We start from the raw sequence: 26,913 nt of genomic DNA on the forward strand, positions 1-26,913 counted from the left end.
CAGGTGCAAGACTAAAATCAGAGCTCATAGTCCTACTGCAGGAAGTAAGCGATTCATTCTAATGTGATGTGTACCGCAACTAAGCTAAGTGCCAAAGTCCTGGGTGCTTAGAGGAGGAAGTCATTGTCAGACTAGGATGTCTGGGACTACTTCTCATAGCAAGCAGCAATTTAACTAGAAAGATGTAGAACATCAAAGAGCTTACCAGTGTGTTGGTTAGAAATGTCCTCAGCTGCAAGTAACAGAATGTTGAAGTAGCAGTGGTTTAAAAAAATAATAATAATAGGGGTTCCTGGGTGACTCAGTCGGTTAAGCATCCGACTCTTGGTTTCAGCTCAGGTCATGATGTCAGGGTCATGAGACTGAGTCCTGTGTCTGGCTCCACACTCAGCACAGAGTCTGCTCCAGATTCTCTCTCCTCTCCCTCACCGTGTTTGCAGGCTCTCTCTCTCTCTCTCTCACCCAGGTGCCCCTGATCATGCTACTTTCTTAGCATAAATCAATCTTTAAATAATAATAATAATAATAAAGAAATATTATATATAACATACATGATATATATAATATATATTTATTATTATAAGTAGGTTAGGCACTCAAGATGACTCATTAACTCAACAATGTCAGGGTTGAAGTTTCTGGAATTCTCATGACCTTTTAGTCATAGTCACAGGTTGGTGGCCACAGTCCAGACATTGTGTCCACATTCAAAGGAGAAAGATGAGGAGGAGGACAGGGCCAGCCATGTTTTCTCCTTCTATCAGGAAAGCAAAAACTCCCAGAAACCCCCTGGCAGATTTCTCCTTCTATCTCATTGGTCAGAGCTGTGTCACATAACTAACCTTAGGACCAACAGAGTCTGGGAAAGAGACTATTTGCCTTTTTCAGCTTCCAAATGACAAGCCAGGTCAGAGGAGGGGGTTGGAATGGGCTCCTGAGTGAGCCAACTAACAGATTTATTTTATTTTATTTTTAAGATTTTATTTATTTGACAGAGAGAGACACAATGAGAGCAGGAACACAAGCAGGGGGAGTTGGAGAGGGAGAAGCAGGCTTCCCACTGAGCAGGGAGCCCTTTTCGGGGCTCGATCCCAGGACCCTGGGACCATGACCTGAACCAAAGGCAGATGGTTAATGACTGAGCCACCCAGGCGCCCCCAGACTGATCATTTTAAACAGAACCAGATTTGCAAAAACATGCAGCTGTGAAAGTGTGTGGAATATTTTTTTTTTTAAGATTTTATTTATTTATTTGATAGAGATTGCAACTAGTCAGAGAGGCAGGCAGGGAGAGAGAGGAGGAAGCAGGCTCCCTGCTGAGCAGAGAGCCCGATGTGGGGCTTGATCCCAGGACCCTGGGATCATGACCTGAGCTGAAGGCAGAGGCTTTAACCCACTGAGCCACCCAGGTGCCCCTGGAATATTTATGATCAAATAATTTGGTATCACAAAGTATAGGGCATATGGCAAGGGGGAGATGGTGAACAACACAGAGAGAGGTTGAAATGAGATTCTTGAATGACATGTTGGTGAGCTTGGAGTTCTTCTGTAGAGCCTGGGTAACCAATGATGAAATCAGTGTTTGGGGAAAAGTGACAATGGGTAGAGGAACTAAGACAGAAAATGATGACAAACTCTTTTTTTTTTTTTAAAGATTTATTTATTTGAAAGAGAGAGTAGAGCAAGGAAGAGAGCATGAGCAGGGGTGAGGGAGGGAGAAGCAGACTCTCTGCTGAGCAGAGAGCCTGATGTGGGGCTCAGTACCAGGACCCTGAGATCATGACCTGAGCTGAAGTCAGATGCTTAACTGACTGAGTCACCCAGGTGCCCTGATGACAGATTTGTTATAGCAATCCAGTCAAGATATGATGAAGGCCCACACTAAAATTTCTGTTAGCATAGTTGCTGGGGGAAGAGTTGGCACGATATCCAAGAGGTCAGGGATCTGATGAAAACAGCTACCAAAACATCATCTTTTGGTAAAATAGGGCATTCTGCTGATTCTATTTCATAAAAGCCTCTTGCATGTGTTTCTGAGAAGGAAGAGAGGAAGGAGGTGATACTCTGCTCAACACTGTCCCTTAAGGTTGTTTTAGGTTCCTAGAGCTGCTATAACAAAGGTCCACAAACTGGATGGCTTAACAACAGAAATTCATGCTGTCATGGATCTGGAAGCTGGACGTCCACAATCCAGGTGTCAGCAGGATTGGTTCCTTCTGGAGGTTCTGAGAGAGAATCTGAGGGGGAGTTTCCTTGCCTCTCTCCTAGCTGTTGGAGGCTCCTGATAATCCTTGTGCCTACTGGCTTGTAGGCACATCACACCAATCTCTGTCTCTGTCTTCACATGCTGTTCTCCCCTGCCTGTGTCTATGGGCTCAAATTTCCTGTCTTATAAGACCGGCCCTAATCCACGATGACCTCATCTTAGCTTGATCACATCTGTAGAGACCTTAATTTCAAATAAGGTCATATCCACAGGTACCAGAGGTTGGAACTTGAATGATCTTTGTGATGAGGGAGCAGGAGGCTGGCTGAGGACAAAGCAAAAGCTGGCACCTTGCACCCCCTCTCCACCCGCTCCCCTCGGTAATATGTGTGACATTCCTCAGGCACCCCTGACCATCATAAAAGAGAAACAAATAGTTAACTTGCAGAGATTACAATCCTGCAAGATAGGAGTCTCCCTTGGTTTACCAATGTCCTGGAGATTTACAACAAAGAAGCTATTTTAACAAAAGCACAATTTCCAGAGGCAAATAACTCAGTTCCTCAAGCCCTAAATAAAGTTAAATTTCTTCTAAACCCAAATCTCACTAACAAGGACACTTGATGGGAGAAATGTGAAACTTTATCTCTAGATCTCCAAGATAGTGTTGAGAATCATTCCCAAGCATATGGCCCACTGATATACATCTAAAGGGTCTCACAAGAAGATTTTTATTATTGGTAATGAATAACCTTTTCCCCAAACAAGAGCTAGCCCCTCGAGGTCCTGGAGACCTTGCTTCCAAAATTCCTTAGAAACTAACATCACCCCTTTGTTCTCACCTACCCAACTCCTGTGTATATAACCAACCATTCTTCACATCCCCGGGGCAGCAGCTCTTCCTGCCCACGGGTCCTGTCCCCGTGCTTTAATAAACCACCGAAGATGTCTCAAGAATTCTTTCTTGGTCATCAGCTCCAGACCTCAGCCCACCGAACCTCACCAAGGTTCTAGAACTTCACCATAGGTCTATTAGCATTTGCTCTGGTTGAAAGTGTCAGACAAACTCTGGCTTGAGAGGAAGAAAGGGAGTGTGTCTACTGGCAAAATCTGAAGCTCATGGGAGTCGATCTGCCATCCTCAGTGTTACTTATTCTCAGGAAGGATCCCTCCACAGGATGGCAAAGATCAGCCTCCACCCAAACTGTTACATTCAGGTTTACAAAGGTAATCTCAGACAAAGGTCTTCTCCAAGTCTATGGCACCCCCACTATAGGAGTCACAGGTCACAAGCCCATCTTTTGAGGGATGGAGGCAACTTGCCCAAATCATAACAATTGAAGAGGGTTATCGTGGAATGTGGGGGATGATTCCACAGAGTGCTGCCAAGCAATGCTCTCTCTCTGCATCTACCCAGACGAGGGCGTGAGGGTAAGGAGGGAAAGCCTCTGCTAGAAATACCATTGTATATCTTGCAAAATGATCACCATGATAAGTTTAGTTAACACTCATCCCATAGTTCCGCATTTTTTTCCTTGTAATGAGAACTTTAAGATCTACTCTCTTCGTTATGCTCAAATATAAAATTACTAGAATACTCATTATTAGAAATTACTAGTTTTTACTGTATTGCAGCTAGATATTGTGGCCTGTACAATGTCAACCTTTGAACTGTATGGGGCTTTTAAAAAGAATAGATCTTTGGGGTGCCTGGGTGGCTCAGTGGGTTAAAGCCTCTGCCTTTGGCTCAGGTCATGGTCTCGGGGTCCTGGGATTGAGCCCTGCATCTGGCTCTCTACTCAGTGGGGAACCTGCTTCCCTTCCTCTTTCTCTGCCTGCCTCTGCCTGCTTGTGATCTCTGTCTGCCATATAATTAAATAAAATCTTTAAAAAAAAAAAAAGAATAGATCTTCTCCGTAAAAGTCAATCAAGAGGTCTTAAGACTATAAAACTCTTGAGAAGAAAATGGGGGAAAAGCTTCCTGACATGGCATTTGCCAATGAATTCTTGGTATGACACCAAAAACCTGGGGCACAAAAGAAAAACTAAATTGGACTTCATCAAAATTTAAAACCTTTGGAACACCTGGGTGGCTCAGTCAGTTAGGCATCTAACTCTTGGTTTCAGCTCAGGTCATGATCTCAGGGTTGGTGGGGAGTGTGCTTCTCTCTCTTTTTCTCTGCTCCCCCCAAGCCCAACTCCCTCGCTCTCTCTTTCTCTCCCCAGTAAATTCTCTTTAAAACAACAACAACACTTTTGTGCTTCAAAGGGTACTACCAACAAAATGAAAAGGCAACCTATAATATAGGAGAAAATATTTGTAAATCATATATCTGGTAAGTGATCATATCCAGAATCCATAACAAACTCTTACAACTCAACAACAAAAACCAAATGATCCAATTCAAAAATGGGCAAAAGACTTGAATAGACACTTCCCCACAGAAGATATCCAAATGACCAATAAGCAGATGAAAAGATGCTCAGCATCACTAAGCCCTAAGGCAATGCAAATCAAAACCATAATGAGATACCACTTGGCACCCAGCAAGATGGCTATTATAAAAAAAAAAAGAAAGAAAGAAAGGAAGAAAGAAAGAAAGTAACAAATGTAGGTAAGGACATACACAAATTGGAATCCTTGTGCATTGCCAGAGGGGTTATAAAAATGGTACAGCTGCTGTGGGAAACAGTATGGTGGTTCCTCAAAAAAAATTACACAAAGAACGGTCCAGATAATTGTGCCATCCCACGTCTGGGTGCATACTCAGAGGAACTGAAAGCAGGAACTTGGATATTTGTACACCCATGTTCATAACAACGTTATTCACCATAGCCACAAGGTAGAAACAACTCCAGTGTCCATCAGCTGATGAACAGATAAGTAAAATGTGGTATGTACATAAAATGGAATACTATTTAAAATAGCTTTAAAAAGGAAGGACATTCTGACACAGGTCCCACAACAGGTGAGCCTGGGGAACATCGTGCCAGGTGAGATAGGCCGGTTACAAAAGAAAAAATACTGTATGATTTCACTTATGTGAGGTACCTTGAGAGGTCAAATTCAGAGACAGAAATTAGGATGGGGGTTGCCTTGAGCTGGGGGGAGGGAGAATGGGGACAGAGCTTCAGTGTGGGAAGATGGAAAGTTCTGGACATAGATGGTGCTGATGGTTACAAAAAAAATGTGAACATACTTAACGTCCCCAAACCCTACTTTTAAATATGGCTAAAATGCTAAATTTATGCTATGTATGTTTTACCACAATAAAAAGATATACACAGAGCCCTAAAATTAATTTCTTTCTTCAAGTTTTCCACGTCAGCCTTCTGCCTGTGAGATGTGACCAAGAGCGAGGGAGTTAAAGTTTCTAAGATCAATGTAATATTTGCATTTTTTTCATCCCTTGGACAGTTTTTACTTTAAATAAGTTGACATCACACTATTCAAGACCTAAGGGTTTGTGGTTGTTATTTCTTCCTTTTTTTTCACAAATGTCAAATAAACCTTTGTTCCATTTACACTTTCCCCTTGAATTCTATTTGGTATGACACATTTATCCCTCTGTTTCCTTTCTTGGCTTGTCTTTCATTTATTCCTTCATTGGGAACCACTGTCCCACCTGTATGTCAGATGCCCTTGTAGGTGCTGGAGAACTAGCAGGGAACAAAATATACCAAATCTTTACCCTTCTGAGCTTTACGTTCTTGTGCAGGGCGGAAGGAAGTGAAAAAGGTCATGTGAAAATATAGTACAGTGTCTTTGATCTTTTCTATTTAGAGTGTCCTCCATAGATTCACAGGCAGAAGGGCAGTGGCAACACCATGGGGGAACCCGTTAGAAACTCGGGGACCCATCCTGAACCTGCTGAGTGTGGCTTTGGGTCCTAGAAAGATGGCCAAATGATTCACAGGCACATTCAAGTTTGAGAAGCACCACTTAGCCCCTACTGAGTGCTAGGGTTTTAGGAAAATTAGGCAGGAGGGGCAAAACAGAAATTAAATTTCCTTACTAACTACAGCCCATTGACAAGTCCTTGAAACAGACACAGTGATATTTCTCTACAGACTCAGCCGCTTTAATGCTAATACTTTGCTAAGGGCAAAAGGCGATCTTAGCTTAACATTACCCTGAAAGTCTTTTTTAACATATAAAAGTTCCTTTGGAAACTTCCTTTATCTCTTAACTGCCCCCCCCCCCCATTCCTGTTGGCAATCATCTTCCAAGGCAATGGCCCACTGATACACATTAGAAGGGTGGCATGACTCAGGTTTTATTAGACCGTTATAAATGTCCTTTTCCCAACAATAGCTAGCTCCCTCAAGGTCCTGGAAACCTTGCTTCCAAAATTCCTTAGACACCTATCCCTAAGGCCCTCCCACCTTGAAACTATACAATCTGGCATTTCTCCCCACCCCAATATTTTCTGTCCACAGGTCCTGTTCCCTGCCCTTTAATAAAAACAACTTTTTGCACTAAAGATGTCTCAAGAATTCTTTCTGGGCCATTGGTTCCAAACTCCAACCTTTCCGACATCAGGGGTCAGGGAGGCCTTGCTGGGAAGGAGTCCTTGGGGTACCAGAGGTGAGCTCAGCACATACCTGGAGGAAGAATCTGCAGCTAATGCTAAGGGCCACCCCTGCCCCCAACTGGCGCACCGGGAGCCGGTGAAGCAGCATCCGGTTGCACCCCACTCACGCTCAGTATGTCTTTATCCCAGGCCCTCTGTTTTGGATGGGTTGGAGCGCTGGTTCCAATGCTGCATCCCCCAAGCCTGGGGATGCAGCAGGCCCCCTGCCCAGTGCTTACTTGCGGGGCACTCACAAGTAAAGCTTTATTTGCCTCGAGCTTCTGCCACTCGATCTAAAGCTCTAACATCTTGGGCTTTCCTTTTAAGATGCAAATTCTCCCCTGTCAGTCCTGTAGCTGAGGAAACCGCTAAGTAACCCTCTGAATTTACTCCTTTCTCTTGGCTTCCTCAATCTAAAAGTCTTCTGTAAACTCCGCCCTTCCGTTCTCCCCAGCGTTTTCCCGTCTTCCCATGCCCCAACCATCGACGTTCTTAAAAGTGTAGACCAGGCCAGTGGATCTCAGACCTAGATCGGGGCTGACCGAGACGATCACCCATGCTTCAACTTGTCCTCGTTTCCGAGCCGGAGGGCGGTGGAGGCGGCCTGGGTGAGGGCGGCCCCTACCGGGCTCCGCCGCCCAGTCGGGACCTGGAGGCGCATTCCTCTACCTCTCCCAGCTTTCATTTCCTCCCCTTGAAAGGAGATCACCACCGGCCTCCCCGGGTTGTTTTGAGCCCCAAGTGAGAGATCATTCATAGGAAAGCCTTTTGTAAGTCATAAAGCGCTAAATGAAACACACGCGACAGTGGCGGCGCCACCACTACAGCCACAGGACTGGTGGCGCGCTCCTCATGCCCCCACCCTCCCGGCTTCTGGCCTCTTCTGCACCGAAGCCTCACTCGCGCACGGTGGCTGCACACGCTGTTCTGGATTCCACGTCTGTGGCCACAGGTTTCCCCCGGGGAGGACAGGCCGGACGCGGAGGAGAGCAGGGATTGGCTGTGGAGGAGGTGGGCCGAGCGGTGACGCGCGGCGCCGGGAAAAGCTCGGAAGCACGGAGGGGCGGGGTGGGAGCGGCTGGGCAGAGAGGGAGGGAGACTAGGGGAAGGGGCGGAGGAGCTGGAGAGGAAAGGGGAGGAGGAGGGGAGGGAGACAGGCTAGGGTGGGACCCGCAGCAGGGTCGCGGAGGGAGGAGGGAGGAGACGAGGGCGGGAGTGGTTTTTGCGCTGCCGGGCGGAGGCCTGGTCTCAACCCCGATGGCCGCGTCCCTCTTCCCACCGGAGACACTGGCCCTGGAGAATCATTACCGCTCCATGAGGGGACGGGACCCGGCCGCCCGCGCGGGAGGAATCGGCCCAGGGCCGCCTAGGGCGGCGGCGCACGCGCGCCGGCTGAGCCTTGGCTCTCGCTCTGTCGCCGCGTCCAGGAGTTTTCTGGTCACAGCACGTTTCTGGGCGTTTTGGTGCTATCCAGGCCCTTCTCCAGCCGCCGCCCTTACCTCCTTAGGCTGCCCGCGCCCGAGTGCAGGGACGTCTGGGTCGTGCCCCTTGGTGCTTGAGGGCGGTGCAGAGGGGTGGGGGACACTCAGTGACCAATAGCGCGACCTACTGCGTGCCCGGTGCGGGGTGGGTGAGTGGGATGGGGACAGGAATACGGGCAACCAGGAGGACCCTGAAAGAGGGGCAGCTATATGGCGTCCTTGAGGGGGTGTGATCATGGGATGTGCAAGCTCAGGGGTGGAGGAGGCGTGGGCCTTGGTGGGGAGGGGCGAGCTGGCCTATAGAGAGGTGCCTGCGCCAGGCAGAGGGATAGATGTGATGGAAGCAGGGACACAGCTTGCTGGGGTCAAGGATTGGAGGGGCAGGGAGGGAGCCGGAGGTTCCAGGTCAGTCTAGTGCCCTGCAGAGCCTGCCTGATGCAAGACGAGGCCTCCACACTCAGCAGTGTGACCTGGCAAAGGTAGTCTTTGTGAGCCACCTTGTCCTTGGTGTCCTCGTGAGTAGGTGGGACAATAGCTAGCAGTTGGAAGGATTTCTGAGACATGTGAATGAAATTGTGCCTTTCCCTTCTGGAAGGAGAAGGAAGTCAACTTGCAAGGCTTCTGTGGACACTAGGAACACAGCCAAACAGAGTCCAACAGAATTGCTGAGTCGGTAATAGGTGCCTGGCCTAGCTGGCCGTCTATTTCTGGAATGCACATCCCCTTATAGGCTGGATTTACAGTAAGGCCAGGAGTTCAACTTTTTAAATTCTTTTTAAGAATTCTTACACAGCACAACAGAGGGAAATTACTGAACTGACTGCTTCAGCATGGGCACACACAGACAGACACACATTTGACGGCATTCCCTCCCTCACAGGTTCACAAAACTGCCCAGGTTATCCTCAGTCAGAATTTCTTGATTTGCGGGGCGCCTGGGTGGCTCAGTGAGTTAAAGCCTCTGCCTTCAGCTCAGGTCATGATCCCAGCGTCCTGGGATCGAGCCCCGCATCAGGCTCTCTGCTCAGCAGGGAGCCTGCTTCCCTCTCTCTCTCTCTCTCTGCCTGCCTCTCTGCCTACTTGTGATCTCTATCTGATAAATAAATAAAATCTTTAAAAAAAAAAAAAGAAGAATTCCTTGATTTGCAACTCGAAGTTGGTTGGGTATGGGATTCTAGCCTTAAGAGTAGAGACCTAATAGGGTCTGAGAGGTGGGACCCCAGTACTGCTCTGGCAGAGACCTAGGCAAAACTTCAGGCACCAGAGAGGCCCACTGTCGGTGATAGAGCACAGAGCAGAGAAACGTGCCCAAAGTCACACAACTTGTGGGTTGGGCTTTGTGGGATTTTGACCCCGGTGAGTCACTAGAGTGTTGAAAATGCCCTGATAAATCATTCTCATGACTCAGTATCACCACCTATAAATTAGGAGCAAGGACATGGGCTGTAGAGCTTCCCTTAGGGTAGGTGCAGTCTTAAATAGCTCCTCCCACCTTAAGGCAGCTGGTGGGTGGGAATGTCATTTTTGTGGGATGGTGTGGGTGCCACCTTCCAGTGAGTTCAGTGCCCTGGCATGACTGAGGCAACACAGAGGAGCCAGGAGAAGCCTGTTGGGGAGGGTGGTACCCCCACTAAAGGGAGGGGAGGAAGAAGGCTAGAGAGGTGTGGCAGGTTTGGTGGAGAGAGACATCTTGACCCTGGGGTTCCCAGTGTCCTCTTCCTAGGGGCAGAGCATGGCCGTCTGAATGCCTGGATGCTGGCCAGGATGGGGGAAGCTTCCCTTTGTAACAAATGTGGGCTCCGGGTTAGGATGTGGTTTGATTGATGGCATCATCAGGGCTGCCCCACATGAATTGCATGCAGGTGTGCACCTTCTTCCTGACTGAGGGCTGCAGTCAGCCAAACCCTCCTGACCCTGGCCACTGCCTCGTTTCCTTCTCCAAGTGCACCCAGTTCTGACGAAAGGCTCCTTCTTGGAGCTCTTCCAAAGGGCTTTACAGAACACCATGCTGAGCGGCCTTTGCTTATGTCAGCTCTTAAATGTCACTGAAACATCCCAGGGAACCCTAGAGACAGCACTGGCTTGTGAGACCCCTCTTCATTCTGGCCTGCTGTTGTCTTCCCACCTCTTCGTCCTGTCAGCCTTATGCTCCCCCTCTCCTCAGCAAGCTCATTTGTATCTTTTTACCTATAATTAAACACCCTCCTATATACACCTAGAATGTTCTCTCCCATCTCGGTCAGTCCTTCCCATCCTCAAGGGCTCGCAGAAGTTCCAGCCTGGCTCTGGGAACCAACAGCATTTGAAGTGCCTCCACACACTTGGATGCGATCGTGAGGTACCTGCCATTGCTCCGCATTTATGAATTTAATTTTTCCTCTGGCATGTAGGTTTCCTGGTGGCAGAGAGGCTCCCAGATATGTCTTCGTACCCTACGGCCCTGAAAGTGATGCTGAGTGAGTTTCGGGCTCTCACTAAATACTTCTGGGTGTAACTTCTGGGTGTAACTGCCAGCTAGGAAGATGAGGCAGGGTCTTGGCAAGATGGAGGAAAGGGGTATACCAACACGCCAGGGCCTTGCTAAGGGAAAGCAGTCAGCTTTAGCAGCACTTTCATTATCTTTCCAGTGTAACAACCTCCTCCTCGTCCTCCTCTCAAAACTTAGTGACTTAAAACCAACCATTTGCTCATGAAGGGAAGCCAGCTGGGCTGGGCTCAGGCGGTGCTTTTGGGGCCCATTCTTGCCTGGGGTGGCTTGTGTGGTTGCCGTGGGCTGGGAGCCCATCTGCACGGGTCCAAATGGCCTCCCTCACATGGCTGCAGTCAGTGCCCTCAGGGGCAGCTCCTCAGTTCTCCATGGAGCCCCTCACGCTTCACGTGGGCCAGGCCGACTCTTCACAGCATGGCTCCTTCCTTCTGAGAGGCCTTTCTTGCCAAGGCTTAGGAGTTACTTGGTGTCACTTCTGCATTCTACTGACTAAAAACAGGGCCACCAAGACTCTGGGGGGACATGGACCCCATCTCTTCATAGGAGGAGTGGCGAGAGTCATACCACAAAGAGGCAGGTGGAGTGGAAGGATGGTTGTGGCTGTTTTTAAAACCACACTACCGGGGCGCCTGGGTGGCTCAGTGGGTTAAGCCGCTGCCTTCGGCTCAGGTCATGATCTCAGGGTCCTGGGATCGAGCCCCGCATCGGGCTCTCCGCTCTGCGGGGAGCCTGCTTCCTCTTTTCTCTCTGCCTGCCTCTCTGCCTATTTGTGATCTCTCTCTCTCTGTCAAATAAATAAATAAAATCTTAAAAAAAAATAAAACAAAAAATAAAACCACACTACCTCTTCAAGAGAGGCAGGTCTTCTAGAAATGTCGCTGTGCAGGAGCCTGGGAGGCCCTTTTCCCCAGCCCTGACACCCCCTCCGCACCCCCGCCCTCTCAGCTCACCAGACCTGCTTCCCCTCCGGTGCCACTGCCTGGAAACCAGGTGGATCCAGTGTGCTGTCTGAGCCAGAGGCTCGGGATTCTGGCTGGACTGTGTGGGGAGGGCCCCAGGTAGGGAGAGGGAGGCTCCACGGAGGATCCACTTGTGTGGGACACAGCCGTCAAAGTTAGGAATTTGACATTAATACCTTTCTACCATCTAATCTTTAGGCTAGAAAGTTATCCTTTTTTCTAGTAATATTCTTTGTAGCAAAGTATCTAACCCAGGGCCACACACTGCATTTTGCTCTGTGGAACTGCTTTTCAGCCTTGGCCTGCAGAAGCTTAAACCATCTGTGGATTATACGTCAGTTGTCTTGTGGAATGTCCTTAGTTTGGGTTTGTCCAGTGTTTCCTCTTCTTTGGATTCAGGCTGTGAATCCTTGGCAGGAACATCACACAAGTGACTCTGTCATTTTCACTTTGACCTCTCAGGCTGCTCGGATTTCAACTTGAACCATTCCTGGAATGATTGCTTTTGCCATTTGATTAGTATGGTGCCTGCCAAGCTCTCTCCCCTGTAAAGTTACTTTTTCTGTTGTAATTATTACTTATTTTGCGGGAGGTCCTTTGAAACCTGTTCTTCATGAGACTTTAGTTCACTTAGTTACTTACATGAGTATGGAATCATGGATTCCTGTGTTGTTTAATAAGCTATAGTCTATTACTATAGTTTTGTTTTTTTAATTATGATACCAAATTGTCCTCCGTTGGACCAGTGGGAGCCTCTCTGAGCTGGCTCCTGTGTCCTTTCGAGATGTCCCCATCAGTCTTTGAGCACTTCCTTATATGAGTAGCATACCAATATTCTAGTCCTCTCTTGGCCATTTGTCCCGGTAGCACTGGTTCTGTTTAGCAGAGAATGAACTAGAAACCAAGTTGGGGGCGGTAGGTAGGCTTGTTACAGTTGGGGTATTTTGGCTCCCAGGCCCTCTCAGTGGACAAAGCCAGGGAGATCCGTGAAGAGACATTCATATATTTACATCTATACGTATATATTTATTTCTGTGTCTGCCATACTGTTGAACACAGTGACCTCACACCAAGAGCTCAATGTCAGTCTAGCACCGCAGGATTCGTTCTAGCTTCCTCCCTCGACATATTCGTGACTCTCTAGCAGAGACACCTCTGGCTTGTATTGCATGTCATATGACTGCTTAGTGATCACCTCCCCTTCCTGTAACCATCTCCCATTGTCACTGCGTCCCTCTCCCATGCCGATGCCATCCTCCCCCAGCTTGGGCTCCAGCACCCCACTCCCACCCACAGTCCCCTTTCCCTGATCAGGATCTCATACTCCATGCAGCCCCCCCACTTCCTGCATGGACTCCATCCTCCATCTGCTCAGGTTCTGACAACCACCCCCCTCGCCCCAAGGCACCCTCTCATACCACCATTGGCTCTCTTCACCTTCTTTGGGGCCTCATACCCCCACACTGAGTCCCCCTATACCAAGAAACCCTTCTGCCCTCATGCAGACATACAGACAAGTTCTTCCTCTGCTTGGGGTGACGTGGGGGCTCTGACATCCCAGTCTCGACCCCTTGCCACCCCCTGTGTGGACACATACCTTTCTGGGCCTCAGCCGGTGGTGTTAGGACTGAGTTCTTCAGGAAGGGAAGGGAAGAGGAAGAGCCACGTGTTAAATGTTAAGTCTGAGGTTCCTCATCAGTAAAATGAGCAGAATAATGGCTCCCACCTAATATGGTTGCCATGAGCAGCCCATGTGGTAACATATGTGAGGTGCTTCCTCAGCTCAGTGCTTGGCTGGTGGAGGGCACTCACTGTCAACTGCCATCACTGTGACTATACATTACTGTTTTCATGGTTTACTGCGTCCTCTGGCAGGGACACATTAGAGATGCCGGAGAGCAGGCAGGAGGACAGGGCGCAAATGGTGGATACATCAACAGAGGATTAATGCCTCTTTCTTAAGAGAATGAAGACACTCATTATATCACCTGACTTAACATATGTAAGTCAGGGGAAAATACTGTTTTAAGGAGGAAACATTTTAATGTGCTAACAGTGATGATCTTTTGTGGTGGGCTTATGTGGCTTAAAGTTTTTAAATAATGTTTTCCAAAATATAGTCAATAAGTATTATTCAAACTTTGGAAAAAAAAGTATTTTAGAAGGACTCTGGTTAATTTCAACATAACTAATTGAAAACTGCCTTCAACCTGAGTGATTGGTTGTGGTTATATTTATGTATTTATTTTCCTTCTGCCTGGTAGGTTCTGGAGAAGAGAGCCTGGATTTGGATCTCAGCTTGATGATCTTGGGTAAGTCCATTAACTTCTCTGTGCCTTTTTTTTTTTTTTTTAAAGATTTTATTTATTTGACAGAGAGAGATCACAAGTAGGCAGAGAGGCAGGCAGAGAGAGAGAGAGAGAGAGGGAAGCAGGCTCCCTGCTGAGCAGAGAGCCCGATGTGGACTCGATCCCAGGACCCCGAGATCATGACCTGAGCTGAAGGCAGCGGCTTAACCCACTGAGCCACCCAGGTGCCCCTTCTCTGTGCCTTTTTGTTTGTTTGTTTTATAAGGTGAGGAATCTTACAGTGCCTACTTCGGGGGTATTTGTCAGTTAACTGAGATACTGCTTCTGGGGCACCTGACAGAGAGTCAGCACACAAGTATGTGAGCTGTTGAGATTGTTGTGATCTCATGGGAAGGAATGCGGTGAGTGGTTCCCCAGACGTCTCGGAGGAGAGAATTCCTTCTTGGAGTAGCCTCAGCTACGCCTCCCCCTGAGTTAGTAGTTTATGACTAACGCAGAGTCTTCAGGCAGCTGGGCCTCCTGTGGGGAACAGTGGTGGCAAGGGTGACAAACCAAGGCAGGGGTAGTGTTTTGTGCACGTCTTGGAAGGGATTCTGAGATGGGTTTTTTCACAAAGCAGCCTGGCGTTAGGACACCGTGACTGACACCTACAGGACGAATGAAGTAGCTGTGTGAGTCATCACTCATAATCACTCACTCATTCTTTCATTTGACCAGTAATGTCACCTGTAGTTATTAAACGCTCGCTACATGGCAGGCCCTGTGGTAGGCAATGGGATGCAACCATTAAAATGCAAGCGATTAGGGGCATCTGAGCGGCTCAGTTGGTTAAGATTCCAACTCTTGGTTTTTGCTCAGGTCATGACCTCATGGGACATGAGTGCGCCCTGCATCAGGCTCCCTGCTCATTATGGAGTCTGCTGGAAGATTCTCTCCTTTTTCCTCTCTCCCCACATGTGCTCACACGCTCTCTCTCTAACAAATAAATCTTTTTAAAAATGCAACTGGTTAAAAAGTATATTACAAAATCAAAAATACAATCACTAAGGGACTCATATGTGTACACCCATGTTTGTAACAGTTTTATTCACAATAGCCCCAAAGCTAGAAAGCACTGATGGATAGTGGATAAACAAAATGCATATACCTCAAAAGAATATTATTCAGCTGTAAAAAAGGGAGGGAATTCTGACACAGGCTACAACATGGACAAATCTTGAAGACATTGTACTAAGTGAAATAAGCCAGTCACAAAAGAACAGATACCATATGATTCATTTGAGGTATATAGAGTAGCCAAATTCAGAAAGATAGAAAGTAGAATGGTGGTTGCCAGGGGTTTGGGGTGGGGGGATGGGTCAAGGAGTGGAGAGTTAGTGTTTACTGGGTACAGAGTTTCAATTTGAAATGATGACAAAATTTCTGAGGACAGATGGTGGTGATGGTTGGGTGACAATGGCAGCGTATTTACTGTAAGGACGTGTTTAGCCAGAGCGACTCCATCTTGGGTAAATAGCCATTTTGTTGTTTGTGCAGTAGACTTAAATTGACTCTCCCCGGCAGAGAAACTTACTTGGAAGCAAGTCCAGGAAACCAGTAAAATGTAGTCGGCTCGTTCCTGATAATAGAGCCCAGAATACAAGAACGAGTCAGGCCAGATGGAGACATCTAATCAGTACGAAGTACTGTTTGTAACAGTGAGAAGGTCTTGCCCAAACCTAAATGACTCCATCCTGGGAAGGACGACTGAATATGTTAACTGACTAAGCCTTCTCAGAAAGTACTGTTTGTAACTGTCCTAGTATGGAGTAATCTTGAATAACACGTCACCAGAACGGATGAAACTAGCCAATCGACAAGAAACACATAAACCCGGTGGGTTGAGGTACCAAAATATGGGTTACAGTTTTACCCAATAAAAGGTAGCCTGTAAGATTGGGAGAGGTCGCTCTCTTCCGAGGTGGCCCTGGCCAGTCAGTCTGACTTCTAATGCTTAGCATAGAATAGAGCTTTGCATAACTTTCACCTTGTCTCAGTCTCATTCCCCTGGCCGATCAGTCTAACTTCTAATACTTATAAAATAAAGCTTTAAATAACTTTCACTTTGTCTCAGTCTCGTTTCATTTAATAACGGAACTAACACTTACTGCCACTGAACCGTACAGTTAAAAATGGTGAAAGTGTAAGTTTTATGTTGTGTATATTTTAACACAATATTTTTAAGTGTGGAAAAAATGATACTACCTTTACATAGTGAAATAAAGCATAGAAATTAAGTTCATGAAAATAAACTTACCTAATAGGTTTAGCTTTTACAATTTGTTTTCTTTTAAAACTTTTTGAACAGACACATCAGTTACCAAGATGTATGGGTAACAAATAAGCACATGAAAAGAGGCTCCAGGGGCGTCTGGGTGGCTCAGTGGGTTAAAGCCTCTGCCTTCGGATCAGGCCATGATCCCAGAGTCCTGGGATCGAGCCCCGCATTGGGCTCTCTGCTCAGCAGGGAGCCTGCTTCCTCCTCTCTCTCTGCCTGCCTCTCTGCCTACCAGTGATCTCTGTCTGTCAAATAAATGAATGAAAAATCTTAAAAGAAAAAAAAAGAAAAGAGGCTCCACATCATTAGTCATTAAGAAAATATAACTTAAAACCTGAATAAGACACCATGACAAACCTAAATGGTTAAAACCAAAGACATTGACCATACCCAGTGTTGATGAGGATGTAGAGCGAATAGAACTCTCATACACTCCTGGTGAGAATGTGAAATGGTACAACTGTGGGAAGCCGCGGTGGGGCTCGAGACGAGAGCCAAACCAGGCTCGGACTTGTGCCTCCTCCAATGTCTCACTGCCTGATTCAAGGCAGAGGATAACGGAGTTGAGTTACATTTGAGAAAGAGCCTATGCCATGCGCTGCTTGCTCGCCTACGTGACTTCTCACATGCCCTCTAGATATTTGACCTTCTAAACAACCCAGATGCACTCGTTAATCTTCTAGTGGTTCTTGCTGTCCTGTTAGAAGCTATGAGATAATCTTTCAAGTGTGTTTCTAGTGGATGATATTTACCATCCACCACCTGGCTCTGGTATGTCTGTAGTGAAAAATATTATGAAGCTGGTGTGTGAACCTTTAATCCTGCAGCAATACTTAGATAAGGCACCAATTCACTGTAAGACTTCTATATACTCTCTTGTTTTTACTAACAAAGCGGCATTTGGTGGAAATCATCCCCGGTGCTCCTCCTGCCCCCATCTCTTTGTCTCTTTGATTTCTTTTCACCATCCTCTTACCCTCGCGTTCCTGGTCGATTTGTCACGCGGGCCGTGGCATACAACCACTTTGGCAAACAGCTATCCTGTTACATGACCCAGTCATTGCACTCCCACAGATTTACCCAGGAGAAAGGAAATCATACGTTCATACAAACAGGAAACAATACAAATGTCCATCAACAGATACATGGATAAACAAACTGTGTTACAGGCGTACAATGGAATTCTACTTGACAACAAAAGAAAGAGGATGAACCATTGCTGTTACGTGGACGAATCTCAAAATAATTATGCTGGGCAAAAAAATCCAGGCCAAAAAAAGTACATACTCTATGATTACATTTATATAGAATTCTAGAAAATGTTAACTACTATACGGTAATAGAGTCAATCAGTGGTTGCCTACAAATGAGAGAGAGGTCAGGGAGGGCCAGAAGAAGAGATTACCAGGGGGCACAAGGGAAATTTGGGGGTTCATAGAAGAATCCCCCTTTTTTAAATTGTGGTCATTCTTTCATGGATGCTGACATATGTCAAAACTTATCAGGTTATACACTCACGTATATACAGCTTATTACATGCCAATTGCATGTTAGTAAAGTTGTTAAAGCCAAAATTAAAACAAACTTAATGCACAGAAAACATGCAATAAGGAAGGGGAAGGGAAAACATAGCATTCTCCCAGGTCACAAGGCTGCGTGTGCAAGTGGTGGCGGTCGGGTGAGGCTTCACAGAAGAAACTACCAGAGGACATAGAAGTGTTGTCAGGCAGAATGCGGGTTAGGAGAGGGTCTTTCCTAAGGCGGAGGCAATGTGTGGGAAGATCCACAGGCCTGAAAGAGCCTGAGACTGGAACTCGGTATGGCTGGAACTCAGGGCATGGCTGGAACTCAGGGCATGGGGTCGGTAGTGAGACAGGAGGACCCAAGAGAGAAGGCAGGGACGAACTATGAATGAGGATTTTCTCCTACAGGCAAGCAGGGGCCTGTCACATGTGCAGTTTATTTCATTTCATTTTTAAAGATGTTATTTATTTATTTAGAGTCAGCAGGGGGAGGGTCTGAGAGAGAGGGAGAGAGTGAGAGAAAGAATCCCAAGCTGACTCTGTGCTGAGCACAGAGCGAGACGTGGGGCTCGATCCCATGACCCTGAGATCATGACCTGAGCCAAAATCAGGAGTCTGAAGTTTAACCGACTGCACCAGCCAGGCGCCCCACATGTGCAGTTTAGAAAGATGCTCCAAGTGCAACCTGAGAAGTGGGCTGGAGGGGGAGTAGAGCGCAGGTGGGAATCTGGGAGTTTGTGAGGACATTTAACCGGGGTGGGGAGTGGCCCAAGACAAGAAGGATTGGGATATGCGGCTTCCCTACCTCACCTTTGCAGCACCCAGGAAAGTTAGAACATTTCATCTGGCTTTACGGAAGAGGAAAGGGACTGGGAGCAGTTAAGAAGCTTGCTTACGGTTACAGAGCTTGTGAGCAGGACATCTGGGGTTTCTGGTCCGATGGATTCTTAATCCAAAGTCCATTATGTTCACAGGCTTTGGTTTAATTTAAATAAAATGCATCTAGGATGACTCCCCTTTCCTGCGGCCTGATTTTCTCACTCTCACTGTGGTTTTTTCCCACAGGACCATGAACTAGTAGACATAACATCATCTGGGCATTCAGGAAAGGAAGGCTTCTTGGAGGAAGAGACACCTCATCAGAGCCTTGAAGAATTCTGAGGAGGAGGAAGAGCTAGTAAAGGAACAAGGTGGGGGCGTGGGGTAGGAGCAGAAGGAAAAAGATGTTCTGGAGTGGAAAGATGAGCATGTATGACTGGCTGGGAGCAAACTGTCACGTGGAGTGCTCGAAGAACCGAGCCTGAAGATGGTGTGAGGTGCAGAGAAGCACGCGATTCGACACCGATTTTTTGCTCTCTGTGGAGCAGCTTACGGAGTGGAATGGATGGGAGAGAGGCCAGTAGAGTGAACCCTGTTGATCTGGTGAGATCGTGCCCACCAGGCTTCTCTCTGCATTACAGTGGTTGCCATGGAAACATTAGATCGTAGACCAAGATGCGTCTAGGTAGCACCTCTTATAAAAGATGATGACAAGGATGAGATGGGAAAGTGATTTACTGACTTTTCTTTTGGCAGCAGGCCAAAATAGATAACATAAAATTTACCATTCTAGCCATTTGAAGTGTATGGTCCTGTGGCAGTAGGTACATTCATAAAATTGTGTAGCCAACACCAACACCCATCTCCAGAAATTTCTCAGCATTCTCATAAACTGAAACTCTATACCCTAATATTACAGTAACTCCCATTTCTCCCTTCCATCCCCAGACCCTGGTAACTACTATTCTACTTTCTGTCTCTATGGATTTGACGACTCTAGGTCCATGGAACCTCCATACATATATACTGGAATCATCCAATATTTGTCTTTTTATGCCTGGCTTTTTCACTTAGCATGATGTCTTCAAGGTTCATCCATGTTGTGGCATGTGACAGCATTTCCTTCCTTTGTAAAGCCAAATAATATTCCATTGTACTTGTAGACCACATTTTGTTTATCCAGTCATCTGTTGATGGACACTTGGGTTGCTTCCACCTTTTGGCTATTGTAAATAATGCTGCTATAAAAATGGATATATTGGAAACCACCTCTGTAGACACGGATTATTGGTATTTAGTGAAGAAGACAGACTTCTGGCTGACGAGTTTCAAGTAAAAGGGAAGGAAAATAGGGAGAAAGAAGTGTTTTTCCTAAAAGTCAACTCTAAGTACTCTTTGTGCCTGAATAATTTATAAGCTTATTCTAGGCAGTGCTTTCCTTTGTTGTTGTCCTGAGTGTGGTCTGTCAAGACTGCAAGGGGGTCCAACCTGAGTTAGCATGACAGACAGATTAGACTACCTTTCTCTTCAAGGGACAGATGTGCCTGGGGAATTCTCTGGGCTTCTTGGGAGACTGCCAAAAGGTCAGCTGGGTTGTTCCACCATCTACAAGGATATAGGCTCCATGATGGCAAGATCTTGTCTATTCTGTCTGTTTTATTAACTAGTGAATCCCCAGCACCTGGCATTCAAAATTTGTCAAATGAACAAATGTGTCCTCCAATGATCTGACCCTCGGTGCGCTCCTAGGAAAAGTCTTATCTCAGGAAAAGTAGAGGCCACTCAACTAGAAGCAGGACTTTACCCAGGCTCTCATGCCGTCTGATGTGCGATGAGGCTTGTCCCTTGTACTTCCTGCTTTCTTGTTGCTTAGCTGATGGAAAAGACACCTGCTTGGACTGACCTTACCAGGCGTCATGAACATCGAGGGGCTCATATAAATAAAAGTGCTGTAAAAATGAATTCCATGACTATGTCTAGTCCTGGTCTCTCTTTGGGACACCAGTCCTGCATCGACAACTAAACCTGTCATCTGCGGGCACCTCTCATATCTCGGCACCTCCCCACAAGCAGCACCCTGTCCCAACTTCCCATTTTTCCTCCCTGTAGTGCTGTTTTCTCAGTCTTTTTGCTTGCAACTCAAGTCCCATTTAGCACCCGTCTCTGGTGTCTCTCTGGCGTCTGCTCTCCTGTCCTGAGTCTGGCTACTTCTTTTTCTTTGGTGGCCCTGTTTTCCTCTGCTGCCACACTTTGACAGGAGTCCCTCCCTCTAGTCTGACCGCTGCCAAATCCTTGACCATCTTCTGCCTCTTGGCTCTTCTGCTGCCGGAGAGAATCTCTAACCAATGGTTCTGGTTCGTCATGCCTCCCCTCAGAAACGACCAGTGATGCTTAGACACACAAGGATGCCTACTATGAAAAACAGAAAGTAACAAATGCTGGTGAGGATGTGGAGAAATCAGAAGCCTCATGCCCTGTGGGTGGAAAAGTACAATGGCACAGACATTGAGTACATTGAGTACAGTGCATTGAGATGGTTCCTCAAAAAATTAAAGGTAGAACTACTGTATGATGCAACAATCCCGCTTCCGGGCATACACCCCCAAGAATTAAAAGCAGGGACTCAAAGAGATATGTGCACACTTATATTCATGGAAGCATTATCCATGATAGCCAAGAGGGGGAAATAACACAACTGTTTATCAACAGACAAAGAGATAAACAAAATGTGGTCTATATCAATAATGGAATATTATTCAGCCTTAAAAGTGAAGGAAATCCTGTCACATGCCACAATGTGGATGAATCTTAAAGTTAAGGGAAGTAAGTCAGTCTCAAAAAAAAAAGGAAACTATATGATTCCACTTAAATGAGGTTACCTAGAGCAGTCACATTTATAGAGGCAGAAGGTAGAATGGGGGAGTAACTGGAGGTTGGGGTGGATTAGGGAGGGAAGAGGATTTGTTGTCTACTAGGTACAGAGTTTCAGATTTGCAAGAGGAAGAACTTCTGGAGATGTGTTTGACAACATGGATACACTTAACACTATTGAGCGGTACACTTAAAAACGACTAGGATGGTCAACTTTATGTTACATGCTTTTCGCCACGGTGTTTAAAAATACCAGATGGATTAAGGGCCTAAATCGATCTTCTGCACCTTGGCTTTGGAAGCCCCACCCACGTCTGGTCTCTGGCTTGTCTAATCTGGACATGCCCTGGACATCCGGCCTCTCGGTCTTGGCGAGCGCTGCTCTCTCTGGCCTGAGCCTTGATTTTTCACTCCTCCCCACTGTTGAAACCCTATGCTTCAAAAACCCAGCTCAAGTGCTCCACTGCGCTATTTCTGTGGTTCCATCACTGCATATAGAGCACTGGCTTGGAGGTGTTTGCGTGCCTCCCTTTGCTCCCGCACTAGACTGAATTTCCGAAAGAGTGAAGATGACGTCCTTGCTCTGGCTCCCGGCACAGTCCGCTCCAACCAGCCCTAGGGCGCTGCTGGTTTGGGGAGACGCTTTGCCTCCCCACGATACGGTTTCTGACTCCCTTTCCCTGCGCGTCTGGGTCTTGTGTGCTGACCTCACCCCTTTCTGGTCCATGAGCTTGCCAAAGGCAGAGCCCAGATTGTATGCTTTGCGCTTTGCCAGGCGCCGGACCTGGAGGGGCCGCACAAAATGCTCAATGGTTACAAAAATGGGTGAGAGTCCACAGCCCCCGGCTTTGTTGCCTCCCGCCCTGACGGGAAGGCAGCTGAAAAGGAACCGACAGAGCTCTTCTTTCTCCTGCCCTCTCTGAATTGTAAACTCTGGGTCAGAGCCGTCCTGCCGCTTCAGCGTTTCTTTGTGCGGGACCCAGCGCAGCAGCCAAGACCACAGAGGCAGGGAACGGAGGCAGGCGCCTCCGACATGTCAGAGGCTTGTACTTGTTGCCTCTAGGGCTACCAGCCAAAGGCCTTTTCATTAGAGCAGACCTGTTGGCTCTTGGCTGGACTGGCTTCCTGTCACCGATGGGCTCTGTTTAACATCTCAGCTGGACTTGGCCGAGCCGGAGAGCACCGGTCCTCTGCGGCGGATTTGTACGTCGGCCTCTTGTGTGCGCCTGTCTGCGGGCCTGGCAGCTTCCCTGTGCGTCTGCCTTCTCAGAAGCTCAAACGCAGGGGGAGCTGGATCTGTCCATCACCTAATAGAAACCAGATCTCCCCGTATCCAGAGGAACACGCTGAGTTACGTCTGCGTTTCTTCTGGACTCGTTCAGATGATCGCTACTTGGCTCCCTTGAACGAAGACCAAGTGCTAACCATAGCTGTTGAACATGAGGTACGTTTTATGGCGTTGTAAAATCTTCTTTTTTTATGTATAGTCACTGATTTTACAGATCCTTCAGACAGCCCCTTGCCCTTACTTCTTGTGTTGCGTGAGCTATGGGGACACCGAGAGACAAGATGTTCCAGCTGGGAAGACAATTTTCTGTTTCTGGGCGACATCAGACATCACCCTTCAGACAGAGGGCAGAGGCTCCAGTGAGCCCGTGTGGGCACAGCGTTTTGAAACGTCCCCAAGGTCCTCTTGGGCGAATATCAGATCTCCACATAAACATTTGTAATCTTCTGGTCTGCGGGCACTTCGACTTTGTTGCTGGTTCCTGATCCTCAGTTCCCACTTTGACCTAACACTTTTGTATTAATCATGCCTTTTTACTTTCTGACGTTTCACATCTGGGGCCTTGCTCATGCTGGAGGGACTGCCCCTCCCAGACCTAGCCAATTCCTAGAGATCGTGAAGACCTGCCTGCAAATACGTCTTTCCTAAGCAGTCTGATCAACCCAAAGCCCACACCCCAACCCCCTTTATCCGGTTCCCACACTCCATGCCCCTATCCGCTTACTGTAACCATCCCAGGGCTGGGCACTGGACAACTAGGAACACCTCCTATGCCCCAGAGCCCACCGAAATGTCTCAGACTAGCCAATCCTAAACCTGCTTGCTTGCTTTGCCTTCCCAGCAAAAGCCACACTAAAAGCTCCTGTCCCTGTATCCCCCTGGCTTCCTCTCCCTCCTGACGCTAGTGCTTCCCAGTGTGACCCTGCACGGCATGCCATGTCCCCTAGTTTTAGGTGTGTGTGTGAAATACTTCTTCCTTCATGACAGTCACTGTACCTGATTAAAACAATCCAAGATACAGGATGCCTGAGTGGCTCAGTGGGTTAAGCCTGTGCGTTTGGCTCAGGTCATGATTTCAGGATCCTGGGATCGAGCCCCACATCGGGCTCTCTGCTCATCAGGGAGCCTGCTTCCTCCTCTCTCTCTGCCTGCCTCTCAGCCTACTTGTGATCTCTCTGTCAAATAAATAAAATCTTTTAAAAAAAAAATCCCGTATACAACTTATGACGACTTACAGCTTCTCTTTGGCTCAAATCTTGGCAATTCCTGGTGACATTCAAAATGGAACTTGGCTCCTTGCTCTTGGCCTTGACTCTTTCATCAAGGATTAAGCTTGGCACCTGGCTCTTCAGACAAACCTGCTACTAACCTGCTTTCCTTTCTCTCTAGCCAGCGTCAACCCGGACACAACAAGCAGAGCTGAACTTATGCTTGGAAGAGAAGTTTACCTTCACAGGGTAATTGGAGTTGCTTTTAAAAGTCTCCAACACACCAAATCAGCTCACTCTGATGCTTTAAATTTTCCCATCACCAGATGATTCCCTGTGCCCTTAGCATCATTCTCTGCTTTCTCTCACTTTCTTTTTTGTTTTGAAATATGCTTTCTCAATTGCTTTTCTTTGTACAACAAAAGAATAGAAATTGGATCAAAATGATATATGGATCTATTTCTTCGCTTATCCCAAATCCAATGAAATGACAAAAAATAGGTCTTTACCAAGGAGGGCCTTCAGGTTCAAACACAATAGTTCCCCTCTACCTATTCCAAGAGTGCTTAGAAGAATGATGTATTTCTGGGGCACCTGAGTGGCTCAGCTGGTTAAGTGTCTGCCTTCAGCTTGGGTCATGATCCCAGGGTCCTGGGATAGAGCCCCACATGGGCTCTCTGCTCAGTGGGGAGCCTGCTTCTCCCTCTCCCTTTGCTCCTCCCCTGTTCCTGATCACTCTTTCACCCTCTCTCACTCTTTCTCAAATAATTAAATAAAATCTTAAAGAAGAGAGAGAGTTAATCTTTCTATTAACACTAGATTTTGATGGAAAAAATAAATTTTAAATTAAAGAATGTCAGTGAAAAAATAGAATCAACATGTAGAATCCCCAGATCCTTAGAAGAAAATACAATCTAATAGAACCAGAAAAGAAATAAAATAAAGAACGAGGAAGCATGGCAAGTAAAAAACATAAAAGATAACTAGGAATAAATCCAAGTACATCAGTAATCACATCAAATGAAAGTGGGTTAGAAAATTCTATTAAGGGCGCCTGGGTGGCTCAGTGGTTTAAGCCGCTGCCTTCGGCTCAGGTCATGATCTCAGGGTCCTGGGATCGAGTCCCACGTCGGGCTCTCTGCACTGAAGGGAGCCTGCTTCCCTCTCACTCTCTCTGCCTGCCTCTCTGCCTACTTGTGATCTCTCTCTGTCAAAATTAATAAATAAAATCTTTAAAAAAAAAAAAAAAAAAAGAAAATTCTATTAAAAGTCTCTCAGATTGACCTAGAAAAAGAAAAACAACTTCAAATCCAGGAATACACACTTTTTAGGAGAACTTCTTAAAATGAAATGTCTTAGGACAGCTGAAAACAAAACATAAAAAAGATGGTTTAAGCAAATGTTAACAAAACATATCAGACCAAAGTAGAATTCAAAGTGAAAATTATGAGAGAAGTTATTTTTTATTTTTAGAAGTTATAATTCATCAAGGAATTAAAATAATTATAAATCTTTATGCAGCTAATAATGTAGCTTCAAAACATAGTAAGGGGCACCTGAGTGGCTCAAAGTGTTAAGCCTCTGCCTTCAGCTCAGGTCATGGTCTCAGGGTCCTGGGATGGAGCCCCACATCGGACTCTGTTCAGCAGGGAACCTGCTTCCCCACCCCCCCGCCCTCTGCCCCTCTCTCTGCCAACTTGTGATCTCTTTCTCTGTGTCAAATAAATAAATAAAGTCTTAAAAAAAAAAACCAACATAGTAAGCAACATAACAAGCAAAGTACCATTATTTTTCAAGACCTGTGGGTGAATACAAAGCAGTAGCCAGAGGGAGTGGATAGCCTCAAATGTACATATTAGAAAATAGTAAACATAGAACATAAGAGAACTAAGTTTCAACTGAAAAAAGACTTTTTTTAAAAGTCCCCCTCAAAATTAAAAGAAAGGCTAATCCAAATAAAATTTCAGAGGTTGAAGAGAGAGGACTGTTATTTGCATTACTGCAATTATCTACTACAAACATCTTAGACAATCAGTTGAGACACATAGTATTTCATTTATATATTTATATTTATGTACATATATGTAATATATATTACATATATTTATATATCTTATTTACTCTGACATATAAGAAAACAATGTGATATTTTTGCCCCTTATTTGGATAAAATTTAGAATGTCCTGTGTAGGGATATGGCACCCACACACAGGATTAGTAGGGAGGTAAATCAGTCCATTTTTGAGGGCAATTCAGCAGAATCTATCCACAGTTTATTTAATTTTTTAAAATTTTTTAAAAACAAATTCAATTAATTAACATATAATATATTATTTGTTTCAGGGGTATAGGTCTGTGATTCATCAGTCTTACATACTACCCAGTGCTCATTACAACACAAACCCTCCCAATGTCCATCACCCAGTTATCTCATCCCTCCATCCCCCTCTCATCCAGCAACTATCAGTTTGTTTTCTATGATTAACAGTCTCTTATGATTCATCTCCTTCTCTGGTTTTATCTTATTTCATTTTTTCTTCTTTTCCCCTATGATCTCTGCCTTATTTCTTAAATTCCACATATGAGTGAAATCATATTTTTTTTATTTGTTTATTTACAGCATAACAGTGTTCATTGTTTTGGCATCACACCCAGTGCTTCATGCAGTACGTGCCCTCCCTATTACCCACCACCTTGTTCCTCAACCTCCCACACCCCCGCCCCTTCAAAACCCTCTGGTTGTTTTTCAGAGTCCATAGTCTCTCATGGGTCATCTCCCCTTCCAGTTTCCCTCAACTCCCTCTTCTCTCCATCTCCCCATGTCCTCTATGTTGTTTGTTATGCTCCACAAATAAGTGAGACCATATGAT

At 46.3% G+C, this 26,913-nt stretch overlaps 1 long non-coding RNA gene across 1 annotated transcript; it reads left to right on the top strand.

Moving 5' to 3' along the window:
- The first annotated feature begins 10,649 nt into the window (after positions 1–10,649).
- Positions 10,650–19,346, top strand: LOC123937591. The gene is made up of 3 exons (XR_006817498.1): positions 10,650–10,717; positions 13,973–14,020; positions 18,923–19,346. It is a non-coding gene; the product is annotated as an uncharacterized LOC123937591 (long non-coding RNA).
- Positions 19,347–26,913: the final 7,567 nt, after the last annotated feature.

Source organism: Meles meles, chromosome 2, assembly GCF_922984935.1.
Source record: "Meles meles chromosome 2, mMelMel3.1 paternal haplotype, whole genome shotgun sequence".
NCBI classification, from domain to species: domain Eukaryota; kingdom Metazoa; phylum Chordata; class Mammalia; order Carnivora; family Mustelidae; genus Meles; species Meles meles.